Source organism: Myxocyprinus asiaticus, chromosome 27, assembly GCF_019703515.2.
Source record: "Myxocyprinus asiaticus isolate MX2 ecotype Aquarium Trade chromosome 27, UBuf_Myxa_2, whole genome shotgun sequence".
Classification (NCBI taxonomy): domain Eukaryota; kingdom Metazoa; phylum Chordata; class Actinopteri; order Cypriniformes; family Catostomidae; genus Myxocyprinus; species Myxocyprinus asiaticus.
In genome coordinates this window covers 24,589,835-24,612,346 of record NC_059370.1, presented here as the reverse complement: position 1 = coordinate 24,612,346, position 22,512 = coordinate 24,589,835, and the positions used below count along the sequence as shown (strand labels likewise).

The following is a 22,512-nucleotide window of genomic DNA, read 5'->3' as shown; positions in this document are numbered from 1 at the left end:
ACCAACAGCAGCCGTTTCTGCTGATTTTTGTGTGTGTGCATAAGTGTAGTGTGGGGGAAGCAACAGAGAATGCCACAAGCTAATATTGTTGGTCCACAAGCTAATACTGTATGCCCTATGTGCACTATAATATTAGTATCAGCATTAATGATTCATGTAGATGACCTGCAGCAGCTGAAGAGTACAGCTGAGATGCAGTCGTAATATGAATCCAAAATTACCTAATATTAAATCATAAAAACAACCTTATGAGGGAGATTAAAAAAAAAACAACAACAGAATTTTCATTTTTGGCTAAAGCATTTATAACATTATCAATATATAATCAGGGTTGGGAGGGTTACTTTTGAAATGTATTCCACTACAGATTACAGAATACATGCTGTAAAATTTCATTTGTAACATATTCTGTTAGATTACTCAAGGTCAGTAACGTATTACTTCTTCAGAACTGGTAGATTTTTTCACTTGTTTTGACTATAAAAACTCTGCCAGTACAGTGACAAAATACATGTTAAAAAAACTTTCTCTGAAAAACCTAAATATCTTATGCAATGTTGTTTCTAAAACAAGATCAATCAAATTGATCTTGTTTTAAGGATTTTTAGATATTTTTACAGAAAAACAATACAAAAATTATTATCAATAAGATTTTTGCCCTAATATCAAAGGTCTTACTAGAAAAAAGAAATTATGATTCAACTTGAAATTTCTTGATAAAAAAATATGATCGTGCCTGGTAACGTGCATGTAAAATGGTTAGAAATAGCATTTTAGCTTAGTGTAAAGCTGACAATTTACACAAGGTTTATTTCTATTTCTTCTGCTCCAAACTTACTTCAAACTTACTTCTCTGTCTGCTCGTATGAATGTAACACATCATAAGAAAGTGTTTCACCGCTGTTCAAATGCACTTTGGATCGCATCATTTATATGTATAAATGTTTTCCATCTGAAATGACTAAATATTAAATGAAACAAATGACAATGAAATGCAAAGTAATCTCTTCAGTAATCAAAATACTTTTTGAATGTAACTGTATTCTAATTACCAATGATTTAAATTGTAACTGTAGTGGAATACAGTTACTTATATTTAGTATTTTAAATACGTAATCCCGTTACTTGTATTTCGTTACTCCCCTACCCTGTATATAATTAGCATGCTGTAACTGCAGTAAAAACTGAAAGTCCTTTAAGGTTGAGGTTGGAGTTCCTTTTGCATAGTGCATCTCTGACATTGCAGTGTTATCAGTGCTGAGAGGGCATGTTTGGGTTCGTAAGGAAAGCTGGTGAAATCTGGTCTTTTATTTGATCTTTCTCCAAGTTACATAATCTTATGTAATGAGCAACTCAATGACATCTAAAAAATTGGGCGATAATGACAACATAAGATAATTGGACAGTTCAGTTCTCCATTTCTACTTTGACAGAGATTCTCAAACTGTGAATGTGTCTGTACACAGCTTGAGAGTTTGTACATTTAAGTCCATTACACTTCTTATGGAATAATATAAAACTCCCCATCTCTCACAGAGGCCTGCTCACCTCATGAATAAAACAAGAGAACAAAAGAAAGAAATATTTTGTCATTTTGCATAACTTAACCACTACTTTACATATATAAACTGAAAAACAAAAAAAACAAAAACAAAAAAACAGGTATTGACTATCCTATGAGACAGTTAAAAACAAAATTTTATCAGATTTTGACTTTCACTTTATCACTTCATTTGCATTAATTTAAAGATTTTATTGTTAAATACGTGCATTTCATGTTATAAAACCTATGTAAAACCATAGAGTTAAATTAAAAAAGTTAATAACTGTTTTACATTTCATTACTATTATATGACATGTAAATCAAGCATAAATTACCCATCACTACATTACCCTATCACTATCATTCCAAAATACAACGTATAACGCCAATTAAAAAAAGGATTTGTCCTGAATGAACAAAATGAACTTATTGTGTATTGAAAGAATCAAATAACATTTTTTTATGTGATGTGCAAAGCAAAGCAAGTACATTAAAAAAAACGTTAAAATACTGAGCTGGAACAGACACCTTTATTGTCGTGCATATTACTTTGGACATAATATCTACTTATTTATTGAACCATATGCGGAAAAAAAATCAGTTTGTATGTATTTAAGGTTTACATGAATGCAGCTTATAATTAGAGGACTTTTCTTTTGGAGAAGGAATATACTTCTGTTCAAACACATGCTGTCTCTGAGCGCACTTTTCCTCCATCAAGATGGTCGCTGGTGTCCGAGTGGATTCAACAGTAAGTAATCAAGTTCAATCATAACTTGTGTTGTTATTTTTTTATAATATGGGAACTACACAAATATTAAATGTAGATGTATTTACATAAATATCCCTAACAGTACTTCATGTTGGAAGGAGACATACAGCAAGTTGCTGGATTAGGTAACTGAAGTAACCTCTTAGTTTAACTTCAGTTTAATTATGATATTTTAGGATATGTAGAATACAAAACGAACAGCAACAGTTATCTAAAGAGCGTTTTGTCCATCTACAGGATATTATTATAAATGATGCAGCACGTGCTTAACTAAGCACCTCCTCGGTGTATCGACAGAGGTATAATTTCTACATTTTACAAGCATTTTAACATTGAGGAATTTTTGTTTAGTGGAGTTAGCCTGTGATTCTTTATTATTATTATTATTATTATTATTGTAAGGTTACTGTTGTGTAATTGAACTGATAGACTTGCTATTAATTTTTCTCCCCATTCTAAAGAATATTGCGAGCTCAAAGGACTTGTTTGGACTAGTTTCCCGCCCTAGTTTGAACAAGGTGGATGTATTTTGTTGTTCGCATGGTACAAGTTTCCGAAGTAAGTAACAAGTGTGTGTGTGTGTGTGTGTTTACTGTAGAATAGCCATATTTCTTTATTTGATATAAATGAGCAACATAAACTGCTGTGTACATGCACAAGTTTGATCATTTGTAGGGATATCTTTCAATCCATTGCGGATGTAACTAGCCTTTCTTATCTCTGTTTCAGGTGTTTGCTGAGTAGCACTTTACAAACCAGAATCTACCAAACACACTATGCAGAACTTGATTGGCACAGTCTTCGCTGATGACTTTATATCGTCAGAAGGCATTGGAGTCGGAAAAGACTTCTGGTGAACTTGCTGAGATTCTCTTGATTCGTTACTTAAAAGGTATTATAGTCTTAGTTGTTTAATATTGTTCTGTGGTTCAACAGACCTTGATTTTACACAGAATAATTTGAGTCTGTTCCAAACTTAAAGGTATAGTTTACTCAAAAATATAACCTCACTCATTTACTGAGAACAGGCCAAAATAAACCCCCTTTTTCACTGTATATCTTGCCATTGCAATCTCTAAGCACAATCATGATCTCAAGCTCAATTACACTTCCTGGTGCTTAATGCAGCGCTAGATGGCGCTATAGGAAATGTAATCAAGCTTGAAATCATGATCGCCAAGGAGATTTATAGTGAAAAATTCATTATATTTTGGTCTGTTCTCACCTACAATAAAACCAACTGGATCACTTCAAAAGATATAGATTTAACTACTGGAGTCGTATGGATTACCTTTTATGTTGCCTTTATGTGCTTTCTGAAGCTTAGGTTTTGGTCCCCATTCACTTGAATTGAATTAACCTACAGAGCTGAGATATTCTTATAAAATCTTTGTTTGTGTTCATCAGAAGAAAGTCATACACATCTGGGATGGCATAAGAGTGAGTAAATTATGAGAGAATTTTCATTTTTGGGTAAATCCCTTTAATGGTGAGTGTACTGTAAAGTTGTATTTACATGTTATGTTAGAATATGTTTGTTATAAGCGCAGACAGAATCTGTATGTGCAGAAAACTCATTTCTCATTTCTTAAATGTTCTACAAATTCCCCATCACTTGCATGTTGTTTGTGAAATAGTTTGGCTAATTGTGCAATGGTTTTAGCAACCATTAAGAGTACAGTACTCTCAAGTTCATTTAACACATTTTACCATGTTTAAATCCCATCCACAAAATTCTGCAGATTTTCCCCAAAAATATGCTTGGAAAGAGCCAAAAATGTCTACAGATTCCATCTGGGCCTAAGCTTTCCTATCTTCAGATTATTGAGAAGGTTACAAAAGCTATGAATTTGGGTTGGGAACTGAATTTGATAATTCACAATGTTCAACATTTAACACTAGATTAAAAATGTACTTTCAGGATCAACATAGTGTCGAACCACTGTGCTTCATGCACTTCCTGTGCTGCTGAGAGAAGATGCCTCAAGATTCTTCAAAGCATGCGGGGTAAATTACTTTATTCACATATTTCTAAATAATTTAGCCATTTTTGAAACTTAAAAGAATACCTCACCCAAAAATGAAAATTCTTTCATTATTTACTTACGCTCATACCATTCCAGATGTGTATAACTTTCAAATGCAGATCACAAACAAATATTTATAAGAGTATTTCAGCTCTGTAAGGCCATACAATGCAAGTGAATGGGTGTCAGAATTTTGAAGCTCCGAAAAGCAGTTAAAAACAGCATAAAAGTAATCCATAGGACACCAGTTGTTAAATCCATGTCTTCTGAAGTGATATAATTAGTGTGGGTGAGAAACCGATCAATATTTAAGTCCTTTATTACTATAAATCTCCACTTTCACATTTACATCTGAAAGCCTGTTTAGTGTCACTTTCACATCTGAAAGAGAAAGTGGAGATTTGTAATAAAGAAAGGACTTAAATATTGATCTGTTTATTGTATCAGAAGATATGGATTTAACCACTAGTGTCTTATGGATTATTTTTATTCTGCCTTTTTTTTGCTTTTTGAAGTTTTAAAGTTCTGGTCACCATTCACTTGCATTGTATGTACCTACAGAGCTGAGATATTATTCTAAAAATCTTCATTTGTGTTCCTCAGAAGAAAGTAAGCCATAAATGAGGGTGAGTAAATGATAAGAGGATTTTCATTTTGGGGGAATTATCCTTTTAAAGATGATGATTTATTAAAAAAAAAAAAAAAAAAGCAAAGCTTTTGTCTTCCATGGAAAGAAGAAATAAACTCTTACAGGTCTGGACAAGTGAGTAAATAATGACATAATTTTTGTGTGAACTATTTTTTTTTTTATGTAGGTGTGTATTTTGAAACAGATTTTAATAAATTGTTCTTTAATTTTGCCACTTTTTTTCTATTTCTGCACTTCAGGGCTGAAGATTCAGAAGAGCCAAATGATGGATATTCACCAGTTGCCCTGTAAACAGCGGTCAGAGAACTCACAGATGCTGAAATTAACTACAATCTGGTTAGAAATGTCAATGTTCTTGAAAGTGAAGTCATCTCCCACATGCCCAGGCTTTTCAGATTTCTTTTTATGTTTGGACTGATTTATGCATTGGATCTGAGTTACTCAAAAGAGTTTTAAAGACAGGTGGCTTTATAAGGTTTTAACGTTGACGGATATGCAAAAAAAAAAATAAATAAATAAAATAAAAAAATAAAAGCTGTAGACAATTTATCCTGTCGCTGTCAAATGTTTTTTATTTTTTTTCTAGTGTTGTGCCTCATGTTTTGTCAATAATTTTACCTTGTCTTTCTATATTAAATATGTTTACTACATGCAGTTTGCTTATTTAAAAAAAATAATATATATAATAATAATAATAATATTATATATATATATATGTATATATATATATATATATATATATATATATATATATATATATATATATATATATATATATATATATAAAATGTTTAAGTTGCAAAATTTTCGCATTTAAGAAAAAAAAAGGCAGTTGCAAAACATTTTTAAGTAATACTACTAGCACATTTCAAGTCACCTAAATTATATAGTTTAATTATTAAGTTAACATGGCTTAAAAAAAATCAATTAATACAAAGCATATTCATGATTTCAAAAACATATATATTTTTTACGTTGTATAAATTGAGTTGAGGTTAATTAAAATAAACATTAGTAATTGCATATTTTGATTGGACCAAACTAATTTCTTTTAATTTACAGTTTCTGAGAAAAACAAGTTATGCATACTTGAGACTTAAGTTTTGATACTTGTAAAAGTAAAGGCAATCAAATTTTTTATGTTAGCAGAACTTATACGGGTATACAGTGTTTTTAAACTAGGGATGTGCGCTACGACTAATTTGACTGTCGTTTAAACGGAAGTTTTGTAACCGACTAGTCTAAAGAGAAACCAACCTTCAGAAAACAGTTTAAAAAAAAAAAAAAATATGCGACCCATTTAAAATAATTAATCTATTCCAAATCTGATGCTAAATTCTACTGAAAAGGGGCATTTATCTGCAACGTGCTCGCCTTGCATTATGATCATTGTACATTAAATATAGAACATGACACGCATTCACTGAATCAACATTAGCGAATATTTAACAGACATATTTATTGAAAACAATTGAATGAATAGTGCAGGATCAATGGAACAACCATAAAAGCCTGTTCTAAATGGAAATCACCAAGTAAAAGTTACTTAACATATTAAAACAGTCAGGACATTGTTGAAAATAATTAACAGGTAGACTAAGCCAAATCTATGAGAGAGAAAAAAATGCGCTGAAAAGTTGCGAGTATTTCACAATGTGCAGTCGTGCATTAACCATTGATCTAATATTACAGCTGTTTGGTAAAGAACGTCAACCAATCACAGTTAGATGTAAAAAAAAAAAAAAAGAAAAAAAAGAAAAAAAGAAAGAAAGAAAAAAGTAGCTATAGGATAGAAAAAACAGGCCTGTGATGTAGCCTGTAATAAACCTAATGTATTCTAAACATGACGTGCACACAGAATCAAAGATAGTTTAACCCGTTAAGCAGTCGGCACCTTGTTGAAAATAGCCTTCTTAATCAGCAGATTAAAAATTGCATACCTACTCTAAAACAGTTATTTTCTAGGCTACTTACTCAAAAGCATACTTTTTTTAATGAGTAAAATTAACCTGTCGACATGGTCCGGTGAAAGACGGGATTTGACTCACCTGAGGCGATTATCCTGCACTTGAAAAAGCTCGCTCAGCGGAAAAATAACATCCAAGCATGCACAGATGTAAAGAAGACGCAAATGTGAAAACATCCACAGGGACTTTCAAACATTTGGAAAGCCGATTCCCGCACCACCACCGAAGTGATTTCATAACTACTTCGCTGAGTTTGCTTGTCTAGCGAGAGGACATTTTCCTGCGTGCGCTGCGAGTGAGAGAGGGAAGAAGCACACGCAGCCTGAGGTGAAATTAAACTCTGTATCTGCTCCAGATATCCTCTTTTTTAAATAATATTTGTATTATTAATTCTATTTAAAATATGTAACATTAATATGACAGTAATTTAAATGCAGCCTCTGTAAAAATATAAAGCCAAACATAAAAGTGTAAAAATTATTATCAGTTTAATGGGGGGAAATATTAACCGACAAGTAATTCCAGTGTCGACAAGCAGCATAAGAACCGTTTAGTCGACTAGTCTCACACATCCCTATTTTTAACCCTCCAAAAATTGGCCCCATTTACCTCCATTGTAAGAAAATAAAAGGAATGACGAGTCAGAATAGTTTTGTGGTAATCAGCACTGACAAAAATGTTTTTGATTGAGCTTAACTTGTATTGAAACTGTTTTCCCTTAAGCTTTGAATGTGGTATGTACAACAAACTTCAGAACTTTTCCAATAAATGGATTAGTTTCATACCGTGTTCTGCCTCTGTAGTCTTGTTTGACAGTCACTGAATAATGAGAAAATAGAACTGACATTTATAACTGCCATTATACCTAGTTATATTAACTTGACCTAATCGACTTCATCTAATGTGATATAAACATGTAGGCTAAACAAGACAAGAAGGCTTAAATGTAGGAGAACATAACTGATTCAAGTTAAATGAAAATCATTCATTCAAGTTAAACTAACACCATTCATTCAAGTTAAATGAACACCATTCATTCAACTTAAACGAACACCATTCATTCAAGTTAAACAAACACAATTCATTCATGTTAAACTATCACCATTTATTCAAGTTAAACAAACACCATTCACTCAAGTTAAACGAACACCATTCAAGTTAAACGAACACCATTCATTCAAGTTAAACGAACACCATTCATTCAAGTTAAATGAACACCATTCATTCAACTTAAACGAACACCATTCATTCAAGTTAAACAAACACAATTCATTCATGTTAAACTATCACCATTTATTCAAGTTAAACAAACACCATTCACTCAAGTTAAACGAACACCATTCATTCAAGTTAAACGAACACCATTCATTCAAGTTAAACGAACACCATTCATTCAAGTTAAACGAACACCATTCATTCAAGTTAAACGAACACTATTCATTCAAGTTAAACGAACACTATTCATTCAAGTTAGTTTTACTGGGTTTAAATTGATTCTGTTTTGTTAAGAGAACTTGTTTCAAACACGTGGAACTGCTGTCCATGATTGAATCATGTTCAGCCAAAGTGCAATTTTTTTGAGTGTAATATGTAATGTTTAAATGTTCAAATGTCCCATGGCAGGTACATTCTGCCTTTATTATTATTTTAAATATAAGTGTATGGATGTGTGGATATGTGTGTGTTTGATATAATGTTTTAATTCATATTATGTTAAGGCAAAAAGGCCATAGCATTTTTTTTTTTTTTTAGGGCGGAAAACAAAAGCTTTTGTTCCCAGAGCAAAAACATTTTAGAGATTGGTTTGTCAGCTTTAGAAAATGATGAACCAGTGAAAAAAGCAACAAAAGTGTTGTGTGAAAAATATGCTTAAGCATTTAAAGCCGTTGCTAATGAGTTCTTGTAATATGCTGAACAAAAGAATGAGTATGTTGTTTTGTATGTTTTTATGAATAATAAATAAAAAATAAAAAAAATGAGTGGTGGTGTATTTTTTAATTAGTATTGTGAACAATTTTCCAAAATGTTGCTACAGTCATAAAATTCTATAGCATAACCTTTATGTAAGAATTTATTTATTTATTTATTTTATTTTTTTTTTTTGGGCAACTGCTGAAAAACATTCAATATTTCAGTGATTTTAAAGTATTATGCAGACAAATCTTATCCTGTTTCAATAACATAATAATTTTTTTGCAGTTTATATTTTTTAAATGATGACATAATGCAAAAGTACAGTTAACCTACACTGGCGGCCAAAAGCTTGGAATAATGTGCAGATTTTGCAGTTTCGTAAGGAAACTGGTACTTGAATTCACCAAAGTGGCATTCAACTGATCACAAAGTATAGTCAGGACATTACTGATGTATAAAACATCACCATCACTATTTGAAAAAAGTCATTTTTGATCAAATCTAGACAGGTCCCATTTTCAGCAGCAATCACTCCAACACCTTTTCCTTGAGTAATCATGCTAAATTGCTAATTTGGTACTAGAAAATCACTTGCCATTATATCAAACACAGCTGAAAGCTATTTGGTTTGTTAAATGAAGCTTAACATTGTATTTGTGTTCGTTTTTGAGTTGCCACAGTATGCAATAGACTGGCATGTCTTAAGGTCAATATTAGGTAAAAAATGGCAAAAAAGAAACAACTTTCTCTAGAAACTCATCAGTCAATCATTGTTTTGAGGAATGAAGGCTAATTATATAGCCCAATTATAAGCATTATAGCTTGAAATTGCCAAAAAACTGAAGATTTCATACAAAGGTGTACACTAGTCTTCAAAAACAAAGGACAGCTGGCTCTAACAAGGACAGAAAGAGATGTGGAAGGTCAGATGTACAACTACACAAGAGGATAAGTACATCAGAGACTCTAGTTTGAGAAATAGATGTCTCACATGTCCTCAGCTGACAGCTTCATTGAATTCTACATGCTCAACACCAGTTTCATGTACAACAGTAAAGAGAAGACTCAGGAGTGCAGACCTTAAGGGAAGAATTGCAAAGAAAAAGCCACTTTTGAAACAGAAAATCTAAAAGAAAAAGATTAGAGTGGGCAAAGAAACACAGACATTGGACAACAGATAATTGGAAAAGAGTGTTATGGATCTTAACCCCATTGAGCTTTTGTGGGATCAGCTAGACTGTAAGGTGCGTGAGTAAGGTGCCTGACAAGAAAGCCACATCTATGACAAGTGCTACAGGAAGTGGGGGTGAAACGTCACCCAAGTATCTGGATAAACTGACAGCTAGAATGCCAAGGATCTGCAAAGCTGTCATTGCTGCACGTGGAGGATTTTTTTATGAGAACTCTTTGAAGTAGTTTAAGAAGTTCTGAACATTTTTTCCAAATTGTAGTAGTAATTTTTCACATTATTAATGTCCTGACTATACATTGTGATCAGCTGAATGCCACTTTGGTGAATAAAAGTACCTATTTCTTTCCATAAGAGCAAAATCTGTACATTATTCCAAATTTATGGCCACCCGTGTACATTTAGAGAAAGGAAATGAATTTATTTTGACAATTTATTTATATATAAAATATATAAATGACAGTTAATTTAAACCTGGGTTTCTGCAAAGTAAAATTACATGTTTTGTGTGTGTGTGTGTGTGTGTGTGTGTGTTTTATATACAAATGGTCTTAGATTTACAGTATTTTTTGTAATAACAATAGTAATTATCTGTACTTAAGCTTTTCTTTAACATTCTTTTAAAGATAATTATTCTGTGTTTTAGAGATGTATGACTCTATTCTAACAATTCATATATGTTAAAAGTAAAAGATTTCATGGAATTATAGGGAGATTTCTTGTAGAATTACAGTAACAGATTTTAATTATGGTAAAGCTAATTACTGTTTTTTACAGTTTATCTATGTTTTTAATCCAACAGTACTTTTCTATTTTTCAACAGACATTTTCCGGCACCCCTGCTGACAGAAAATTACTTTTTTATTTTCTTACAGTGCATGCTAATTTGTGATCAGGGCAAAAGTGCTGTTATGTGCAAACAAAAGTGGATGTAATTTTAATAAGCTGCCTTGCTAGAGAAGTTTTATTATTATTTAAATTATGTGAACACTATGACTCAACTTGTGTTAGTCCTGCCAAAAGGTTCTGGTGTCAAGTAGTTCAGGCTCCATCGAAAAGACACCACAAACACACTAATCTATGACAAGTGTCTGCTCAACCAATGGGAAAACCAGTCAGCCATCCAAAATCATGGTCTTTTATTGAGCTTTCAGAAAAGCCAAATGAAGTTATAATTTACTTTAAAGCAATTAATAAAGTAATTCATTTTTATTTCATTGCATCATCAGAATTTAAGTTAACAAAATGCAAATGCAAAAACAGCAAATTGGCAAATGGAAAAAAGGGAACATTCAAATTAATGTGCATTCTGTGCTTTTTACCTAACTGATGCGCATCTAGTAGTACTGCATCATAGGTAGTAAAAAGGGGAACAACAATTGATAAAAGCAGAACATGATGCACAAGTAAAAGGACAGAAAATTCTCTCATTTTTTACTCACTATCATGTCATTCAAAACCCACATGACTTTCTTTTTTATACAGAACACAAAAGGAGATGCTTTATGGAATGTAACAGCTGCTTAAGAAGGGACCCAAAAGAATCATAAAAGAAGTCAATGCAGCTTGTGCACCATATTTCAAGTTAATTAAAATCATTAAGTGCTAAAATCAAACATTGTGGCAATGTCGATAATGTGAAATGCGCTGAAAAGACTCATCCCGGTGCTCACTGTATTACATGTGCTTACATGAGAAGGAGAAAAAAACTTTAAAAACCGGCACACTCTGTCTGCTAAGACTTCAGCCTGATATCCATGAAAGCTGCACACTTGATAACATTGAAACTGAAATCGTATTATGATGTTGCATATTTTAATCAAATGATTGTGCGCCCTTTCTCCATTGCGATCAGTTTGATTGACGAGGATTCACGCGTTCGCTTGCTCATTAGAGTTTAATGGAGACTCGCTTGTGTTAAGAACAATTCTGTGAAATACACGCCTGATTTTGAATTCATAACATGCTTACATTATAAAACATAGAAAATAGCTGTAAAATGTAAGAGAAACAACTCTTGAAATGGAGAGAAACAACTCTCACGCATCAAACAGCACACACCCTCCGTCAACAAACCTGACGCAGCAGCCGGTCCACATTAAACTCTATGTTTATTATGATATTCTTTGAAGTCTTTATAAAGTGTTCTTGTGCGCTGGACAACTTGGGTCGTGTTTTTTCTGTTTCAACTTGTCTCTGTTGTTTTTCAAAGGAGTTTCATAATGCTACACATTTTTCACTGGGCTGTAAAGTGACGTGACTGACAGGGCTTCTCCATGCTCACCACAAATATCCAACTATTCAATAATGAAATTCCTTGTCACTGATTTCCATTAGCGATAATTTGCGATTTTATCAATTAGTTGTTGCAGCCCAAGTCACAAGACATGATGAGAACGAATGAGGCTTGATGTTATCGACGTATCCACCACATTTTATTTAATGATTTGATTCCATTTGAGAGTGAATAATGACTTAAATTTCATTCTGTTCATTGCACAAAATGATAGTATGATTTCAGAAGACTTGGAATATAGTGCATAAGTTGTATGATTACTTTTACTGTGGTTGTTTTGTTTTTTCCAAGCTTGACAAACCAGAGTCACTATTCACTTAGATGGCAAATAAACCCTGAGAAGTCTTTTTATAAATTAACATTTGTGTTCCATGAAAGAAAGTCATACAGTTTTGCAACGACATTAGTTGAGTAAATAATGACAATTTTCATTTTGGGGTTTGTTATCCTTATAATGTTATCACTCAAATGGGATCCTGTTATGAGGGTTTGCGGGTACATCAGAACTTTACTGCATAGCTGAAAGATAAAATAAACTCACGCAGTTTATAATCAAGACTACTTGATGACTGCTAATGGAAAGTTATTAAGACATTTTGGACATAATAATGGTCCATATTTCCACAGCCAGTGAGTGACATCAGTTCAGAGGCTGGTCAAGCAATCTGGCATGAGGTCATTTCTAGCAATCATTAGCTGGGATGAACAGACTGCCAGCAAAATCAAATTGTGATCTTGTACAATAGCTTGTCAGAGCATAATGGTTTTCACAAATTAAATGCAGTGCTGGAGGACATGTGCTTCCTAGAAATCCCTGTCGCCATTAATTCTAATCAGAAGATGTGGAGCATGAGAGTTGATCAGAGGGAGTTTTAAAGCCAAATTGATCCAATGTATGTATCTAGGGCATGTCTGCATGTCATCACCGGGGTGAGGGGACATTTCAGCATTAAATATTGTCGGTTTATGTAAATAACCAGTGAAAAATATACTATAGGCCATAAAATAACATTTTACTATTTTGATATTTCCTTTATCCTACATCTACACTTCTTACTTGCGTTTTATAGTCTCCATAAAACGGAGGTTATGACCGACTTTATAATGGGGCTTTTCCACTGCACGGTACAGCTCAACTCGACTCGACTCTGCTCACTTTTTGGGGGTTTTCCACTGTGTATAGTACCTGGTACTTTTTATAGTACCACCTCAGTCGAGGTTCCAAGCGAGCCGAGCCGATACTAAATGTGACGTCAAATCCCTGCAGATCACTGATTGGACAGAGAGAATCGTCACTACCAGCGTCACTGGATTTGCGACACGGGACATCAACCTGCTAGTTTTAAAGTTAGCAATAACGACAGCAATATCATTTGTTCACGCGACTTTCGAATTGTTAAAAGAAATGGCTGTGCGCAAAACCACGCCGTGGTCAATAAACGAGGTGCAGACGTTCCTCTCGTTAGCGACGAACGAAACGATGCAAAATGAAAAAGTCTTTCAGGAAGTGTCTCAGCTGTTGGCCGCACACAGCTACCACCGGACCTACCAACAGTGTAGGAAAAAGTTAAAAAAAAACTTACAGTGACTTCAGAACCATCAAGGACCACAACAGCCAGAGTGGTTCAAAGTGGTTCGACCAAATGGACGCTATCTATGGCAAAAGACCGGCAAGCAATGGGAGGGAGAGAGCCCTGGACTCAGCATTGTTGGAGTCCACGATGGAGGATGGTACGTTTTGTTACGTTAACTCTATATTCTGCTTGAAAGCTTCACTTTATTTAGTTGACCAGCTACTGGAAAGCTTGCTTCTAAAACAACCAGGCCAATTTAACTGTTACACTTGTGTAAAATCACCATGCAACAACTGCTTTATGCAGCACAATGAGCTAGTAGAGAACAGAGAGGGGTCGTGTTATTGTTTATGGTCAGTAATGTTTGTGTCGCGTTTAAGATGATGTCACGGCAGTAGAGGCGGCGCAACTATGACGATCAGCCTATAATCCCACCCACCTTGAGGCGGCACTAAACTGCAGTGGAAAAGCAAGCTCAGAAAAGTAAAGCGAGCAGAGTCGAGTCGAACCGTAACGTGCAGTGGAAAAGTGCCATTACTGTATTGTGACGTATTTCTGAGTGAAACGGCTTTTCAAACAACAAAAAAATGTAGGGCGGGGACTTTGTTTCTCGTTCTAGAAAGCATTTGTTTGGACGAAGTTTCTCATGCCATTTGTGTCGTCATGACTGTGCCTCGGTCTGTCAAGCCGGAAGAGAGAGACTGCTGATTTTGAATGCTTATATCTTCTGAAAAAGAATTGTGTCAGCATTTGGAAGTACACTAGCATACTGATGACCTTAAAGGGAATACATATAGACTAAAAGCAGCTAAACTTTAATTTTGATTTCATTGCAACTTAAGGAATAAAATTTGACAGCAACAAGTTATCTGTCATCCAGTTATAATTTCTTGAGAAAGTTTAGGTGTCATGTGTAACAGTACAGGGTAGGAACTTTTTTTTCTGTACAATGTTGTGAATTGTAATTTACAATTTATACAATATACAATGATATATAAATTATAAAAAATATAATTAAAAAAAAAAAAAAAAAAACATTTGGAAGACAAATAATATATTGTATAGGCCTATAACAATCAAGTCACCAAAAAATAAAATAAATGTACAATGCATAAATACAATAGCTTAATAGATTAATTTTGGATATACTGTATTTTATTGAAAAGACGAATCAGGATTTGTGTTTCATTTGTTTTTCATTTTGTGTTCCGCATTAGAAAGTCATACAGGTCTGGAATGACATGAGAGTGAGTAGCCTAAATTATGACAGAATTTAAATTTTTAGTGAACTATTACTTTAAGATCTACAACTAAATCATTAACCTTTGCACAACACTACTAATATTCAGCCAAGAGAAATGAATTAAAATTGGATATTCTACAAGCCTGAACAAAGATAGTGAAAATCACGACAAAAACGTAAAAGAAAATGTAAGTATGTGCAGAATACAGTTGCCTTCTAAATACTGCTTTCATGTTTTCTATTTTCCCCACATCTGACCTTATCTGCAAAAAGGGCAGAGTTGCGACAGGCATGTGCAAGCTTTGGAATGCTAGATACCATCAGCAGAAGCAACATAATCCTTCCTTCAGACCACCTGCACTGTAACCAGACAAATTTTACAAATAACCCATATCTCAGTGAGGTATCTCTCATCTTTCCCTGTGGCAGGCATGACGGTGCCTTGCTTCTCGCAAACCTGAACAGCTGGCAACCTGTTCCTGTGCTAGATCTGAAACTGAATGTGATATCTGCATCACCTTTAGACCAATTTTCAAGCTAATCTACAATGAGTAGATTTATTCGCTTCAATATTAGATAAAGCACTCTTTAAATCCCAGGATAAAGCTTTCAGACAGACAAAGAGAGTCGTTCCTCCAAAGCAGAACTCCACAACAGCAACTCCCTGTTAAGATTGTTATGTAGGTCAATCCTGACAGAAGTGCACATGAGAACTGTTGATGATGACAAGGCACATCACATCTACTGAGTTTTAATCAGGATTTCTGGCTGCTGAGGTGTAAGGTTTGCAAGACATGCTTGAGACAGAAAGAGTACAAACACAGCTCTACCAGTGTATTTGATTCCCGATCAAACGAGTCTCGAGATGGCTCTTTTAAATCTACAGTGTGAAACATTTGCGCTTCCGGTATAGTTTGATTCCTGAAAGAATTATTCAAAAGATCAAGTTCTTTTGAATCTACAGTGCAAAACATACAGTGCTTCCAGTATGGTCCGGTATACAAGTAATCTTTTACTGATGTGCAAGTTAAGAATGTCCAACACAAAATTAAATAAGAAATGTTAAAGTCTCACAAGCCTGAAGTACAACATTAGGCTACATAACACAGTCTAAACTGTCTCTGGAACTGTTACTGTTTATTTAATGATGACCTGTGTCTCTATTAAATCAAGCAGTGCAGTTACTGACTGGCTGTTCATATGACAATGCAAAATTAAGTTTTGTTGTAATAAGTGAAATTTGACAAAAGAATAAATTAATTAATGAAATATGCCATCACATTTCTTGTTGGTTTAGATTTGTTTATTTAAAACATAGTTAGGATCTGTTATTGGATTGTAATTAAACAAACACACCTTTTACACCTTTTGGCATTTCTGCTCTGTAGAAATCTGAAATGATCTCATTATTTGGTAACAGAGAGCAGAGGGAAGTAAATACAATAAGAATTGCATTTCCAGATAATTCTTTTTTTTTTTTTTTTTTTTTTTTTTTATAAAGTAACCAGAATCGTTAAGAGGAATCGTAACTGGAATCGTTAAATTCCTAACGATTCCCAGCCCTAATCAATATTCAACTGGGTTCAAAAAATAGTATTTTTTGCGCACCTTGTTTATTCACACAAAAAGTTTTAGTAAAAACATAAAAGTAAGGTAAATAATAATACTTTTTATTAAGCTATTAACAAATTCAAAACTGCCACTATAAAAACCCATCTGAATTTCCAAAGGGAACCCATGGCGAATTAGCCTTCCGGGTTTGCTAACAAACTGACGTCACGGTTGAACAGCTCTATTAAACATCTGCAGGAGCACAGTCAAAAATGTAAGGGCAAAGTTATATTTTCTTTTTATAAAGACTGTAACAATGTGTGACAATACAGACTCATCTCACTGTAAATTCTCAATGTGAAAGTTCTGCTGAAATTGTTTGTGCAGACTGATATTCAAACCTCTGCCCCCTGTGCCCAAAGCTGAAAGTATTGTTGAACATATGAGCATGCGTGAGCTACAGTTTCCTCTTTTGGGATGCCGCATGTCAATAATTTGGCAGAATGGGGTCAATTTAAGGGTACCCGAACATTCGGTAGTGACATTTCCCGTGTAATTATGTTGGCCAATGCAACACAGGCATTGAAAAACTGAATTAAAAATGACTACAAAACTCAGAGACAGACATTAGGGTGTTTTCATTCTTATAGTATTATATAAGTTTGTGAGTTTTTATTGGGTGTCAAAAGGCCATTGCACTGGTGCACTAAAATAATTTGTGCACAGTAATTTAACACAATAGTTAACACAGCAGTACAAACAAAGAGACAAAAAAACAAAGACAGTAAAAAGGCAAAGATTACAACTTCTCTCCCTTAGTAGTTACCTAGCAACAGAGGAAATCAGTTGCTGCTAGTACTCATTGTGGTACCCAAGTCCCTTTAAAGCTACAACTTTTGGCCCTCTTGCGGTTGAAGCATAAAACTGCAAGTTACTTGCGGAGTAACATGTTTTGGTAATTACGTCAGTTGGGCTTCAGCTCTGCTCTTCTGCGTGGAGGAATCTGATGGTTTGAAGAGTACCAGTGTAACCATGGTTACAGGTAATCATCTTATCAGAGCGAATGTCACTAACGACATCAAAACTTGCCTCATCCCCGCAAAAATTAAACAAATAAATATATAACGAAAGGAAGAAAAAGACGGATATCAGAAAAATATGTCTTATTAGCAGGTAAGTAGCATACATTCAGCTATTGTTTTGACTTATTGAAATCAATTGTTTTAAAATAAAAGCGTTACAAAAGTTAGGCCACGATGACATAGACATAATGATTGCTATCCTTAACAGATAAAGTCAAACAGTAGAAACTATTATAACTTAGCAAGCAGGTAAATAAACGAAGGTAGAAACTGGTTTAGAAATTGGGTTGTTACGAGCAACCTAGTACATTGTTCTTTCCCTTTTTGCTTGCAGACTCTTCTACTCTTCTCGGTTTCTTTATTTTGAAAACGGGTGATTCCCCAGAGGGGTGCCTTTTTGAATGATCCATGGTCAATGTCACTCATTTGTTGTGGCAACAAGCTTTCAGCTTCAAACTTCTACCACACCTTTCACCGCACATTCACGTGCTGTAGTAGCTACGGACCTTCATTTCTTTATTTACGGACATGACGTAAACATGCACGGACGAATGACGGAAGTATGCAATTTCCCGCCAAATCCATCTCGACAGCACTAAAATATAAAACATTATTACAGGCTTACCATAGTGCCTATAAAAACATGGTTTGGAAGACAGATTGTTGGTGTACTTGTCCATTAATGAAATTTTGTTCATTTCTAACAAAGAAAAATCATAGTGTAGCTTTAAGTCAGATCACTCTACGACCATCTTGGCAATGCCCTCAGCTATTTTCTCTTTATCAAGGCAACAGGCAAAAAGTGCTGCTCCTATCTACTTAAATGGGGGAAGACTGAAATCTCTAAAATTGCTTGTCAAGATTACATTTCAAAAACATGCAAATCAGCAATTAAATCTGACAACAATGGTACAATAAATTTTGGTTCTTTAGCTCAAAATCAAACCAAATCTCTATTAAAGAGGTGATTTACTCTTTAACTGAAAGTCAGAATCAGAATCAGAATGACCTTTATTGCCAAGTGTTCTCACGTACACAAGGATGATATATATATATATATATATATATATATATATATATATATATATATATATATATATATATATATATATATATATATATATATATATTTTTTTTTTTTTTTTTTTTTTTTTTTTTTTGGCGATAGCAGAAACAACTGTACACAGAACATTACAGTAAGACACAGGATATAAAACAAGGTAAGAGTATAAATAGACATACAAATAACAGGACATATAACAGAATGGCATATGCACATGTACAAGTGTATGTGCAAGGTATAGGTATGTACAGTTATTGAATTAAATATGTGAATTTGCATACACTGGCAGCCAAAAGTTTGGAATAATGTACAGATTTTGCTGTTTCAGAAGGAAATTGGTAAAGTGGCATTCAACTGATCACAAAGTATAGTCAGGACATTACTGATGTATAAAACAGCACCATCACTATTTGAAAAAAGTCATTTTTGATCAAATCTAGACAGACCCCATTTCCAGCAGCAATCACTCCAACACCTTTTCCTTGAGTAATCATGCTAAATAGCTAATTTGGTACTAGAAATTCACTTGCCATTATATCAACCACAGTTGAGAGCTATTTGGTTCGTTAAATGAAGCTTAACATTGTCTTTGTGTTTGTTTTTGAGTTACCACAGTATGCAATAGATTGGCATGTCTTAAGGTCAATATTAGGTCAAAATGGCAAAAAAGAAACAGCTTTCTCAAGAAACTCGTCAGTCAATCATTGTTTTGAGGAATGAAGGCTATACAATGCTTGAAACTGCCAAAAGAAATGAAGATTTCATACAAAGGTGTACGCCACAGTCTTCAAAGACAAAGGACAACTTGCTCTAACAAGGACAGGAATTGATGTGGAAGGCCAGATGGACAACTAAACAAGAGGATAAGTACTCTAGTTTGAGAAATAGATGCCTCACATGTCCTCAGCTGACAGCTTCATTGAATTCTACATGCTCAACACCAGTTTCATGTACAACAGTAAAGAGAAGACTCAGGGGTGCAGGCCTTATAGGAAGAATTGCAAAGAAAAAGCAACTTTTGAAACAGAAAAACTAAAAGATAAGGTTAAAGTGGGCAAAGAAACACAGACATTGGACAACAAATAATTGGAAAAGAGTGTTATGGATCTTAACCCCATTGAGCATTTGTGGGATCAGCTAGACTATAAGGTATGTGAGAAGTGCCTGACAAGAGAGCCACATATATGGCAAGTGCTACAGGAAGTGTGGGGTGAAATGTCACCTGAGTATTTGGACAAACTGACAGCTAGAATGCCAAGGATCTGCAAAGCTGTCATTGCTAAACGTGGAGGATTTTTTTATGAGAACTCTTTGAAGTAGTTTAAGAAGTTCTGAAAAAATATTTTCACAATGTAATAGTAATTTTTCACGTTATTAATGTCTTGACTATACACTGTGATCAGCTGAATGCCACTTTGTTGAATAAATGTATCAATTTCTTTCCATAAGAGCAAAATCTGAACATTATTCCAAACTTCTGGCCACCAGTGTATGTACATGAGATATGTATTTACATTATTGCACTATGGGGAGTCCTGAGGCAGTTTAATTCATGAGGAAAATGGCCTGAGGGTAAAAACTGTTCTTGTGCCTGGATGTCCTGGCGCTCAGTAGCACCAGCCAGAGGGGAACAGTTCAAAAAGGGAGTGGGCAGGGTGTGTGGGGTCCAGAGTGATTCTACCTGCATGTTCCTCACTCTGGAGACGTACAGGTCTTAGATGGTGGGCAGGGGGGCACCAATAATCCTCTCAGCAGTCCTGACTGTCCATTGTAGTTTCCTTCTGTCTGATTTGGAGGCTGGACCAAACCAGACAATTACAGATGTATACAGGACAGACTCAACGAAAGCCGAGTAGAACTGTGTCAGCAGATCCTGTGGCAGGTTGAACTTCCTCAGCTGGCGAAGGAAGTTCAACCTCTGCTGAGCCTTCTTCACAATGGAGTCTATGTGGGTGTCCCACTTCAGGTCCTGAGAGATGGTAGAGCCCAGGAACCTGAATGACTCCACTGCTGCCACAGTGCGGTTCTGTATGTAAAGTCAAGACTTTAATTCCAACAGCATATTGAGGGTTATGTTTTCTACCATCTCCATATGATGTCTGTGGTGGTACTCACATTAATGACAAAATGCACTGTGGTTCAAAGCCAAACAAAACAATGTGAAATGGGAGCTGGCAGAGAGGTCTGGAATCGAACTTACGTTGGGCTCAAGCAATCGAACCAAGTGTGAAAGCAACCGTAACACTGATGGGTAATGCCCTATCTACACCGGGTGCATCCGTTGAAGCAACACAATGGCCTGAGGCTGTCTACACTGGATGCGTTGACACAAACGTTCTAAATCGTTTCATTTGTGCAGTAGTGCCAGCATGTGCAGCACAAAATGGAGTGCAACACCCGTTTATTGTTGCCGTGGCAGACCCTTCCAGTGTAGACAGCATCATAGATCATAATGGGGTTCTATTGCTTTTGATGCAATGCAATGCTCACGTCGGATGTAGACAGGGTGTAAGACTTCATGGGATACAAATTTTCACCAAATCATTATAACTTAAGTTTTATTTTGTCATCAGACATGACACTGTTTTAATTCTCTTAATGTTGTGTTTATCTCAAATGAGAATGCATTACGACCTCACATGCACCCACACAGCAAAATCACGGTAATTAGGAAAAACACAAGCAGCCAAGAAGCTTCTTCAACCCTACTGGCCCTCTCCAACCTCATTTTAATGACAACAACACCACTGCAATCAATTTCCAAACATTACTTGAGCTCACATTTCCTGCCTGGATCAATTAGAAGCATATGGCATGGCACATGTTTCCCCATTTGTTCTTTCATCTGTTTCTTTTTACAAATGGATTTTTTTTCTTTGGGTAGTGACAAATCAATGGACTGTTGTTTACAGATCAAAAGAAGCGTAATAACCCTCACCCTTATGCTTGGCTTTAAGGAGGATAACAGGGAAAAACCTCTAATTGACATTAAAAACATTTCTGACAAAAAATACATGGTTTCTCTTTATTCTTGTTACCATGCACTTTATTTGTGTAGTATCTTGATTGGTTGATTCAACTGAATTGCCAGGTTCACATCTAGTTTAACCTCACTGGGGAAGTAAACTACTAATAAACCAAGATACAGAATTAACTGTAGTGGTATAGATGTTTGGAATTGCGTGAAGGAGTGAACCTGCAGCACTTTGCTTTCACACTTATTGAAAAATAATTGGATTTGCGCATGTTTTGTGAAGTCAGTGGATTCAATCTTTGAAAGAAATTATTTTCTTTAAATGAAATATCCACTTACATGATAGAAGTTTTTTGCTATCATTAGGCAAGACAGTTAAAAGTTAAAGGGAAGTGTTGAGGAGAGATGGGGAGAATTAAATGCGTGAGCACGTCATGAGCTCATGCACGTCTGCTCAGGGACTGAGACTGCTTGAATGAGACTGTTGCAAACTGGTGTATTATTGTGGTAACACAACGGCACATAACAGCAAAAGGAACAGTCATTCACGCATCTCAGACGGCTCCTTCACATTCAAAGCAGGAGGTACTCGTGCCGTCATGACTTTTGAAACTAATCGGCCAAATGAGAAAATTTATCGGCCCAATGTTGATAATTTGAAAATACCA

At 34.8% G+C, this 22,512-nt stretch overlaps 1 protein-coding gene and 1 long non-coding RNA gene across 14 annotated transcripts in view; one reads left to right on the top strand and one right to left on the bottom strand.

Moving 5' to 3' along the window:
- Positions 1-22,512, bottom strand: part of LOC127417749 (E3 ubiquitin-protein ligase RNF130-like) — a 102,777-nt gene that overhangs the window by 67,261 nt on the left and 13,004 nt on the right. Inside the window, exon 1 of one of the 8 annotated variants that reach the window (XM_051657951.1) lies at positions 7,040-7,264. The exons of the other annotated variants lie outside the window; for them this stretch is intronic. The gene's annotated coding sequence lies outside the window, so the exon portion shown is untranslated. Of the gene's footprint in view, positions 1-7,039; positions 7,265-22,512 lie in introns of those variants that run through there. 8 annotated transcript variants of the gene reach the window in all.
- Positions 2,209-22,512, top strand: part of LOC127417755 (uncharacterized) — a 195,551-nt gene continuing 175,247 nt past the window's right edge. Inside the window, exons 1-5 of one of the 6 annotated variants that reach the window (XR_007893325.1) lie at positions 2,209-2,294; positions 2,398-2,440; positions 2,553-2,614; positions 2,795-2,873; positions 3,045-3,207. This is a non-coding gene — a long non-coding RNA (uncharacterized LOC127417755). The remainder of the gene's footprint in view (positions 2,295-2,397; positions 2,441-2,552; positions 2,615-2,794; positions 2,874-3,044; positions 3,208-22,512) is intronic. The other 5 variants (XR_007893326.1, XR_007893328.1, XR_007893331.1 and 2 more) reach the window with 5 other exon arrangements.